General features: G+C 47.9%; 1 long non-coding RNA gene across 1 annotated transcript; it reads right to left on the bottom strand.

Moving 5' to 3' along the window:
• Positions 1 to 259: 259 nt before the first annotated feature.
• On the bottom strand, positions 260 to 9937 carry LOC125614776. The gene is made up of 2 exons (XR_007345340.1): positions 7566 to 9937; positions 260 to 1583 (listed from the first exon to the last, which is right to left on the bottom strand). It is a non-coding gene; the product is annotated as an uncharacterized LOC125614776 (long non-coding RNA).
• Between the last annotated feature and the right edge of the window lie 1480 nt (positions 9938 to 11417).

Below are 11417 nucleotides of genomic sequence, written 5' to 3'. Positions count from 1 at the left end.
ACCTCGAAGTCCTGCTTCACTTCAGTAATGAATGAGTTTCCTTCTTTTACCAAGACATTCACAAGAATTACAGTTAAGTGTTAAGTAAACTTCTATACCAAATTTGTTTGGCTTTTTAAAAGCAGCTTGTAATCCTGATAGAGTTGCCATAATTCTGATCCTACGATGTAATTTGTGATTATTGTGTATTATTTAATTTGAATCCCATTTTGTAAAATCAATCCTTTAATATAAAAGAAAAAGAAGCCATAACACAATATTTAACCAATGATTTTATTATCATATTGGAAGTGAAAATTAGAGTTTAAAAAACTACAAAACATGATATAAAAATTGACTAAATAAGCTCTATATTACCAGGAAAATATATTTCACTTTGAAGGTCAATATTGAAAGTTGATGCATATTTTTAACCATTAAAGTTATATTTACAGGGTCTAGGGTTGTGGCTCAGTGATAGAGCACGTGCCTAGGATGTGTGAGGCACTGGGTTCGATTCTCAACATTGCATATAAGTGAATAAAATAAAGATCCATAAACAACTAATAATTTTTAAAATATTTTTATGAATTAAATTAATAATAAATTAATAATAAATGCATGATGTATTTAGTGTAAAGCATAGTGTTTCTGCTGTATATATTTTAGATACCTATAATGAATAGAAAAATAATCACAAACAAAATTTACTGATTTAGAAACACTAAATAAAGAATCAAAAAAAAAATTTTAAATGGGCATATTGAAAGGTAATGGAGATCCCACCATACAAAACAATCGAATCCTTCTTTTCCCAAATTCCAGTGAGCTTTTGGAAGGTTCCTGCCTTTTGAGATGATTATTGCATTTGTCTAAAATGCATTCTTCCTCCTTCCCTTCCTTCCTTCCTTTGTGATTTTCTTAATGTATTCAGATTTTTATTGGTGTATTAATATTATATATGAGAGTGGATTCACTGTTATATTTTTATTTAGCTTTCTATTCAGATGAACCATTTACTAGGTGAAGCCTTTAGACTTTGGAATAGCCTTGCCTGTAATTACCACCTGTTCCAGTAAAAAGACTTTTATTTGTAAAGGTATTTATTATAGCAGACATTTGTGGCAAGTGCTTTTTTACTAGGGCTCATATTTGTACTCCAATCCCATTTTCCCATATTGGTGCTTTTGTATGTCTGCCTTTCCCCATCAACTTGCTTAATATTTTAGGTTCATAGTTTTCCAGGATTCTGGAATTTGATCTATTGCATTAACTTGCTTTCTAGTGACTGGCTCCTTTTGTCCTTGATGACTTTCTTGACTTGTCCCATGACTTGCCTTACCCTTGATCTTCAATCTTCACATTCCTCACTGTCTTGCTTTGAGTACAGGGTGCTGTGCAGCCCAATTCTTTATGTTCTTGACTCATTCAAAATCTACTTCTTTGCCCAGAGTTCATCCATTGTCCTCGGTTGGTGAGCCTTCTGGGTCCTGCAGTGTGGCAGAGCTTGCAGAAACCGGAGCCTAGATCTGTGAGTTTCTGGAAACCTTCAGGGACACTTCAAATCTACAGAGTAGAAACTATCCTGCCTCAGATCCACATGGCTAGATGGAAAGACACACAAACAAAATGAAAAAAACAAGGGAATAAAGTGCTCCAAACAAACCAAGCTGCTCCCATAAGAGAATCCATCAAAGAAATGTCAGAGAAGGAGTTCAGGATGTATTTAGTAAAACTGTTCTACATCATCTCTGAAGTCTCTGGAAAATCCCGATCCCTCCATTCCTCAGCTGCTTTCTCAAGGCATTCCCCACCCCCACCCTGCCACGCCTGCCCAGTCTCACTAGAGGGAGCTTTCCAAAGTTCTCCGCCAGGGAGACCTCCTCCAGCTGTGTGCATGTCCAAAACCTTTGAGAGATGGAGATGAGCCAGAAACCACATGGGGTCTGTCTCCCATGGTGTCCTGTCTAACACTGGGCTACCCTGACCCCTGCTCTCCCCGGCTGCCCACCAAGGACTTAATAGGGCTAGGTCAGTCCCACATGGGAGACAGGTTAGGGCAAGTCTTTGTCGGACTCCATCTGCTTATGCATGATAGGGTTTGGACTGCTGTCCCTTGTGTGAGCATTGCAGACTCTCTTTGCTATCCAGGCATGTCCTGCCACCTGGGCCTCCAGCTCCTCTGAACTTTCCAGAGCTCTTGCTTTGTGCCAGCACCTCCTTTCCCTCTGTCCATCTTCCCTGGAGAAGCCTGAGCCAAGCGTGACTTGGGAAGCTTTTCAGCCCTACCCCTGGGTTCAGCCTGCCACTTTCTTTCTCGACTACAGCAAACACCATCCCCACCATCTTAGCCTAGAGAATCAGCCTGAGGGAGCTGGGAGAAAAAATTGACACAGTGAGCAAGGAACAGCTTCTAGCCAGAAACTCCTGCCCTGAAAGCCCACCTTTCTTCATCTTTCCCACTGATGGCTTTTGGCTTTGTTAGAGTCTGTGAACAAGTCTGGATGACGCCTGGCAAAATGCCAGAGGGAGTGGTTTGTGAAGTAACACCAGCGAGCCATTAAGTGTGGAGATTCCTTATTGGTTGACTGATGTATCTAGTTTATGTTAATTAGATAAGCTGTGTGTAATGTATAAATACCTCTGTTGTCCTACAATAAATGGCTTCCACTCCTGCTGTATCAATGTACACAAGTTTTTCGTCACCCCCCGGTTATTTTGCTGCAGCCAAACTGCAACAGATGGTGGCCCGTACGGGGAGCCCCGGGACACTCGGGGGTAAGTGACGAAAAAAAAAAGCTGCCCGTCCATAGATAGGACAGGAGCAATCTGCTCGTCCCAAGGCAAATAGGGCAAAAGAAAAAATGGCCATTTCGAGAAAATGGAAAAAAATGATACAGTATGTTTGTGTCTTGTTTTGTCTTGAAATGTTGTATTGTCTTTGTGATGAAAACATGGAAGGGGTAAAAAATAAATTACTAAGGGAAGAAGGCACCCCAGTGAAACCAAGAATAGTTAGGGCATGTGTTGATGGAAGCCCAGGAACTCTACTCAGAAAGAAAAAAAAATTCAGAAGAAGAAGGATTATCAGGAAAAAAAGTTGCAACAAAAGGCTATTACTAAATACTTTTCATTACCGGAGGGTGCGTGCGTGAAGCCGAGAGGCAGCTACCGAGTGTGCAAGCCGGTCACAGCACAGCAAGGATTTTCCAAGAGGCGGCAGCGACTGGCCCTTCCCCGCCTCCTGGCTGGGGAGCTGGCTCTTCCACTGCCGCGAGCCCAAATCTAGACCTGACCTGGAGGCACAGTCTCACAGGCTCTTGCTCCCTGTGCCCAGTAGCAGTTTGAGTCCGGGACACTCCCCAGGGCCATCTGGGGCTGCCCAGGACACTACAGCCAGCAGAAGACACTACTGGTGTCCCTGATGTTTGGTCATTTTCAATGCCAATAACTAAGCTACAATGGTTCTCCCACACCTGGAAGCTGATGAGTAATAAGCACTATTAGTGCTTATTTCAAATGTAAAAAAAACTTGAGATAATGTACTAAATTGTTCAGAAGGTTGTTTTCTTAGTGGAATGCTACAGGATTTTCTTTAGCCATCCAGAGTTCCTGCCTTCCTCCCAGTGCCGGTGAAAACCAAGGTGGAAGAATTTACAGTGTTGCTAAAAACCAGACGAGACTTCAGCTGAGAACCGGACAAGACTTTGGATCAAGCTAGCTGCCTGCAGAACTTACCTGGACTGTGATTTAAGCTAGCTGCCTGCAGAACTTACCTGGACTGTGAGTTAATCTATTGAGACACTGCTTTACCTGGACTGAGACAACAAACTGTAATCTACAACAAATTGTAACTCGGTATCTTTGCTAACGGTGTCATTGCTGATATAATTTTTCCAAGGGCTTCTTGCATGGAGCCATCAATTGGCTTGGTATTGTGACACTTTCTATCCTCCCCTTCTGCTTGTAGCAGATTATTTATGGTGTTTCTGTAAAAACCACTATGGTCGTTATTTAAATTAAACAAAAGAGGGAAATGTTAGAGTCTGTAAACAAGTCTGGATGACGCCTGGCAAAATGCCAGAGGGAATGGTTTGTGAAGTAAAGCCAGGGAGCCATTAAGTGTGGAAATTCCTTATTGGTTGACTGCTGTATCTAGTTTATGTTAATTAGATAAGCTGTGTGTAATGTATAAATACCTCTGTTGTCCTACAATAAACGGCTTCCACTCCTGCATATCAATGTACACAACTTGTTCGTCACCCCCCGGTTATTTTGCTGCAGCCAGACTGCAACATGGCTTGACCCTTCCGTCTCCCATGGGGGCAGAATTCTACGAGCACAATTCACAGATCTTTCCCTCCGTTTTCCATTGCTAATAATGGATGTTAATCTTGAATCTTTCAGCATCTCTTCCACTGAATTAGAATGGCTTTCTTATAGTTTATTTTAGAAAGATGTTCAATATACTAAAGCAAACCATAAAAAAATCTACTTCTTTAATCTTCTTACCTTAAAGAGAGTGGCTATAATAAAGTCATGTCCATACAAGCAAATTTTAAGGTGACATAACCTTCAAATTTTAGCAGTCCAGCATGTTGAAGGACAAATTGAAGTTCTGAGTTTAATATGTGAAAAAGCTTGCTCAATTAAAAATATATATTTTCATGCTTCTGAATATTTTATAGTTTTGGTACTAGTTGGAAATGGGATGTATAAAATCATATAAAATATACTATTGGAAGGGGTGTATAAAATCAAATAGCTAAAAAACTTATACTCTGTAGCTCATGTGATATTCACTGATACTAGATGAATAAAACCAAGATTGTGTTTGCAAAATTTAAGAAATACTGAAGTCTATCAAAGTTAGATGAGTTTCTTTTATGTAGGTTTTCCCTAAACCGCAGGGCTGCCAAACATCTAGCCAGGAGCTAAAGGCATTGACCTCCACATCGCTGGACCTTAGCCAAGTTGGCAGCACCGAAGGAGTCCACATGCAACTGCTCCCTGGTTGCTCCTGTGGTGACTGTGTGCCACCCTGGCCCTGTGGCTCTGCACACTGGAAACGGACAATGGAAAGTGGATATTGAGCAAGCTTCCTTACTGTGCAAATAGGTAAGCCAAGTCCAGAAGGACCCAGTGGTAGGACTGAAGGAGAGGACAGCATGAATGCCCGATCTGCCTCATTCTTACCAGATGGGGTACATTTGGAAAGTGTGGTTAATCGGTGTGCTCTTGGGGTTAGAGTGTGATAGGCCTAGAAGTGATAATGCACAGCAAGGAGCCTGAGGATGCCAGAGCCACTCTTGGTTCCTACAAGCTTTCTCACATCAAAGGAATGGGGCTTCTTGGATAAAGGCCTGCAGCAGGAGTTCCACTAGTGGTCCTGGAGTGTGTCAGTTTCCCCAGGGTTTGGCAGAGCTTAAAGAGAAAAGCACACAGTAAAGAACCTTGCTCCCTGGAACACAGGAGGCACTGGACATGCTCCCATTGGCCAAAGCTGGAACAATTGGGCAATTGAATAACAAATGAAGTTATGGTGGATTGTAGCCAAGAGTCTAAATAAACAGTCTTAAGGCCATTTTGGTGTAAACAAATGACTGAATGAATAGGCAAGTGTGGGCAAAAGCCCCAATTCCCATGCCAAAGAACTCTCACAAGAATGCTTTGCCCTCAGTCATCCTGCCTGACATACCAGTGCTCAATGGAGGAATAAAAAAGTCACTTACAGTGGAGATGTGTGACAGACACCTCAGCCAAGTGATCAGGGCCAACATCAGCAGGGACCTCATCTCAATTGTCTTCTCTCTCTCTCTCTCTCTCTCTCTCTCCCTGTCGCTCTCTCCCTGTCTGTCTCTGTCTCTCCCACTTTTGGGACTATGGCCACTGAGCCACCCCCAGCCCCTGTGTGACACTAATGCTGAAATGAAGAGTTCTAATTCTGAACTTGTGTCCAGAAGCTAAGCTTTGTGTTACATTGAACTTAGGCTTTTTATTTTTATTTTTTGGTACCAGGGATTGAACCCAGGGGCACTTCACCCCTGAGCCCCGTCCACAGCATGCTTTATATTTTATTTAGAGACAGGGTCTTGCCAAGTTGCCGAGGCTGGCCTCCAACTCTCGATCCTCCTGCCTCAGCCTCCTGAGCTGCTGGGATTATACGTGTGTACAACCACACCTGGGTTTTACATTTAAAATTTTTCTCTCTATTGTTTTTTCTTCATTTCTCCTTTTCTTTTCCCTTTTCATTTTCTATTTTTCAGGGTCTCACTATGTTTCCCAAGCAGTCCTGGAACTCCTGGGTTCAAACCATCCTCTCGCCTCAGTATCCTCAGTAATTATGGCTACAGATGTGTGCTGCGGTGCCTGGCTTACTTTTCCTTATTTAAACATGTGCCAGTGATTTTATTTAACTCATTAATTAAACATATGAACCATATTCCAATAGCTCAGGAGGCTGAGGCAGGAGGATCACAAGTTGGAGGCCAGCCTCAGCAACTTAGCCAGACCCTGAGCAACTCAGTGAGACCTTGTCTCTAAATAACATATAAAAGGGGCTGGGGATGGGGCTCAGGGGTTGAGGGCCCCTGAATTCCATTCCTGGTACCAAAAAGAATCAAAAATAAATGTGACCAGTAAGATATCACAACCTTTCAAATACCTGAATATTAATTTAAGAACTTAAATTAAAAAAAACAACAACAACACCATTTTTCTGGGCTGGGGCAGGGGCTCAGTGGTAGAGCACCCACCTAACAGGTGTGGGGCCCTGGGTTCAATCCTCAGCACCACATAAAAAATAAAAAATAAAAATAAAGGAATTGTGTCCATTTACAACTTAAAAAAATTTTTAAAAAACCCCATTTTTGTGAGACAAAAACCTGATAAAACTGGCCTTCACACAGTTGCTTGAGTTTCAATGGCTCAGTGGGAACTGAAATGCTTTAAAATTTGAAAAAGTAGAGGTCACCAGGCACATTTGATGGTAGTCGCCCCTGGAGTGGGGGGGTGGGGGACACAGCAGGGGCCTTTGATGGCAACAGATGAGGAGACATTTCTAGATCCTGCCACAGAATAAAGGGCAAGCCGTGGCCTCCCCTCAGACAGGAGCCTTCTGTCCCTGCACCTTTGAATTCCTGCAAAGCTGCAGAGGGAGGGAGAGAGGGTCATCTGTCCCCGTCTGTGCTGCTCCCTTGACGTGATAAAGATCCCTGTCAGGGACTTAGATACCAGAGCCAGCAGATGAAACCCGTGTCCTTTGTGCTGTCATGGCCAGAAACAGCGCCTGCAGCCCCTCTCCTGGCCACCAGCTGGGCCCATGGTCCACTAGGCCTTCCCCTGTCTACTTGTCACCACCGAGAAACTTCTAGACCAATATGAGTTTTTGTTTTTGTTTTTGTACTGAAGCTTAAACCCCAGGGGTGCTTACGCATGGAGCCCCGTCCGCAGCCCTTTTTATATTTATTTAGAGACAGGGTCTTGCTGAGTTGCTCAGGACCTCACTAAGTTTCTGAGGCTGGCCTCCAACTTGCGGTCCTCCTGGCTCAGCCTCCCAAATTGCCAGGATTTTTAAAGACACGTACCACCATGCACGACTCTGCTTGATTCTTGCAGGTCAGAGGAAACCTCCAGGGGATCCCTCTGAGTTCAGGAGCCCCTCCTCCTTCCCAGGGGAGCTGTGCTGGGCCTGTCTACCTCAGGCTTCCAAGTTGAGTGACATCAGGACCTGCAGGAGGCAGAAGGATGGGCCTTGGTAGCAGCCTTAGAAAGTCCTCTCTCCTACAGGGGAGACAAGACATCCTGTCCATGATGGGCCAGTTGATGAAGCCAAAGAAGACAGAGATCACAGGGAGGATGCGTGGCGAAGCCTGGGCCCAGAGTCAAGTTGAGGCCCTGCCTCTGACATGCTCCCGGCTCTGAGCGCCCCCCACTGCACGGCTCTGAGTCTTCACTCCCTTTAGAAGCCGTGGCCACACTGTGTGCTCTGGCCCCACTAAGGTCAGCATCAGCTTCCTTTGAGGTCCCAGAAAGGTGCCGACTTTGACACCAGGCAGTGGGTCCCCCTTGCTCCTTTGTAGACTTATTTTTTTTTTTTAATGCCAGTGATTGAACTCGGGGGCCCTCGACCACTGAGCCCCGTCCCAGCACTTTTATTTTTTATTTAGAGACAGGGCCTGGCTGAGTTGCTTAGGCCCTTGCTAGGTTGCTGAGGCTGGCCTCCAACTTGTGATCCTCCTGCCTCAGCCTTCCCGGCTGCTGGGATGACAGGCGTGTGCCACTGCACCCGGCTCTTCCCCAATTTTATGTCCTTCTCAGGCCCATTACCACTTTACTCCCTGAAAACGTAAGTTCAACATGAATCCACTGTTGCCTTGAGGCCTCGCAGCAGCCTAAGCTCCTCCATGAGTGGCCAAGAGCAGATCTGTCTCTGAACTGGGTTTTGACAGCCCCGCGTCTTGGCTCTGGGCGAGGACAGGCCTCAGATCCCGGTTCTTTGGGAACAGCTCCATCCTGATGACAGGGGGCGCTGGTGAGGGCTGGGACCTGAGGTGGGTCTGCCTTTCTGCAGAGGCTGGTGGTTCTGGAGCCGAGGCTGGGCCTGCTCTGACCCTCCTTGCTCAGGTTTCCCGGGGAGAGGATTCTAACTGCACTGGATGGAAAGTTCATGAACCTGAGCATTCTCACACAGGGCCCCAAAAGGGCTCCTTGACTGAGTGCAGCAGAGGAGAATCTGCATATGAAAACACATCTCCCTGGGGCTCCCAAGTGGGGTGTCTCAGCATCAGGCTCAGGGCTAGATGGGGCAGCTCCTGGACACTGCACCCCACACAGCTCCACAGAAGGCTTTTTGTGGGATTTGGGGGGCGATGATGCCTGTTTTCTTTTTTTTTAGATGAGGGTACAGGGATACAACTCAGGGGCTCTTGACCCCTGAGCCCCGTCCCCAGCCTTATTCTGTATTTTATTCAGAGACAGGGTCTCAACTGAATTGCTCAGGGCCTTACTAAGTTGCTGAGACTGGCCTCCAGTTTGCGATCCTCCTGCCTCAACCTCCCAGGCTGCTGGGGTTATATGCGTGTGCCACCACACCTGGCATGATTCTTGTTTTCAAATGATGACACCAAACCTGGAATGGGTCCAGTACCCAGCCTGGGGTCAGAGAGCCAGTAGGAGAACCAGGCTGCAGGGTTGGGTCTGGAGGGAATTGAGGTGGGGAGAAGAGAGCAGGTGACATTTCCCGCACTGGTTGGGACCCTGTCCAAGGCGAGATCAACAAGGTGGTGAACAAGTACATCGACCAGGGAGTGTCCGAGCTGGTCCCCAGCGTGCTGTTCGTGGACGAGGTGCACATGCTGGCCATCGAGGGCTTCACCTCCCTGCACCGAGCTCTGGAATCTTCCATCGCCCCCATCGTGGTTTTTGCCTCCAACCAAGGCCACTGTGTTATCAGGTAGGTGCTGCCGGCTGTCCCTGCTGCCCGGGTCTGTCCCTACCCGTGATGTCACAAGTCAGGATGGGAAGAAGGGAGTGCATGTTGCCCCTGGGAGGAGACAGCAGGGGGACCAAAGGCCACAGCTGCCCTGTCCCTGAATGGCAGGGTCTCCGCGGGCCTCTGAGGCTCCACAATCCTGTAGGGAGCAAAGGCCTGAGGAGGTGGGGCCGCTCTGGTGACCTGAGTGTCAGCTCCCTCACACTGGCTCCCAGAGGCCAGCAGAGCCCACTTCATCTTTGATGAGGACACTGATTGACATCGCGCCTTGTCCCTTGTCATAGGTGGGAACACAGGTTTGTCTCTGAATTTGTTCTTCGTAGCTCCCTGTGACAGCAGCCTTCATCCTGCCATGTCACCTACACGGGGTGTGATTTTCATTCCTGTGGCTGGCCCTGCTGTGGGGTTTCCCTGGTTGTGTTCCTATGTGAACATGGGAAAGTGACGTCCATTCATTCCCCTGTCTCTCCCAGTCCCTCCCCTCCCTTCCCTTTGTCTCATCCAATGAAATTCTCTTCTCTTCTCCCCTATTGTGAGTCAGCATCTGCATGTCAGAGAGGACACTCGGCCTTTGGTTTTTGGAATTGGCTTACTTACTCAGCATGATCCTCTCCAGCTCCATCCATTGACCTTCAGATGCCATCATTTCATTCTTCTTTATGGCTGAGTAATATTCCACTGTGTATAGGGACCACAGTTTCTTTATCCGTCCATCTGCTGAGGGGCATCTATGCTGGTTCTGTAGCTTGGCTACTGTGAGTTGAGCTGCTCTAAACACTGAGGAGAACGCAGGTCTCTCCAGGAATAAAACCAGTAAGGACAGTAAGACCTTCCTGGAGACACAGTGGGGCCTCTGGCCCCTGCCTGGCCTCAACCTGTCTTTGAGAATAGCTGCTCCAGGCCGTGGGGACAGGGGGTCAGGTGCAGAATGGGCACATCTTTAGCACAGTGGCCCTGCCACCTGTGCCACAGCTAGGTGACGTTCCTTGGCTCCTGAGCCCTCCCTGGGCCCCTGTGCTGGAAGCCTCCCTGCCTCCCCTCAGGCCCAGTGGCCGAAGTGGGCAGGTCATGCCCTCGGGATTTTCTGTCTTCCTGGTTGAACAGGAGCTGGGCCTGGGCCTGCTCAGTGCAGGTGGCAGGAGGGCCTCTTCCCCACCAGTAGCCGAGGGCTGAGGGGACAAGTCCCCGACAATGCATGCTGGAGTAGGAATCAGAAAAGGACCCTGTGGTCCAAGTGTCTCAGGACAGCTAGAGCCAGAAGTGACCCCCCATTTGCCCAGACTGGCTGCTGAGCGATGGACAGTGGGGAATTCAGTGGCTCTCGATGGAGAAGGCCCGTCTCAGGAGCTAGGGGACCACAGCACCAGGTCACCCGCGGGTCCTTGCCACTGGCTGATCTTTTGCCCTTTGAATCTGAGCGAATGACCCAGGCTCATGGGCAGCATTTTGTGGTCCCCCCAAGTCCCCTGATGTGAATGTACAAGATCCGGACGAAAGTGCCACCCGCAGCCTGGGGGGCAGCTGGTGTCAGCCCGGCCAGCTGCTGGGGGAGCTCAGGGCACCCTGGGTGGCATTGGGGACTGAGGGCCCTGCAGCCACCACCTGGTACTCCAGGAGTCCCCTCACTCGGTCCCCTCACTCTGGGGGCCTGTGCCTTGGGGCCTCTTGGTCCTGGCTGCCTTCCTGGGTGCCATCGGCTTGGGGATGGGGATCCTGTTGGCTGTCGCCAACATCTCCCAGTCCTTCGAGATCTTCGTCAAGGAGCCAAGTGAGGTGGGCAGCATGAGCACCCTGCTCTTCTGAGAGCCACGCCTACCCGAGGACCACCGAGGATGCTGGGCAGTGCCTCGGAAGGCAGTGGTGGCCGGGCAGCAGTGCTGTGGTGCATGGGGACGTTGTCGCCTGGCTGACATCTGCCCCTCCTCTCCACTGTGGGGCGGCCACC

Source organism: Marmota marmota, unplaced genomic scaffold, assembly GCF_001458135.2.
Source record: "Marmota marmota marmota unplaced genomic scaffold, marMar, whole genome shotgun sequence".
Classification (NCBI taxonomy): domain Eukaryota; kingdom Metazoa; phylum Chordata; class Mammalia; order Rodentia; family Sciuridae; genus Marmota; species Marmota marmota.
Note: the sequence above shows the minus strand (reverse complement) of the source record. Positions and strands in the feature narration are given on the sequence as shown.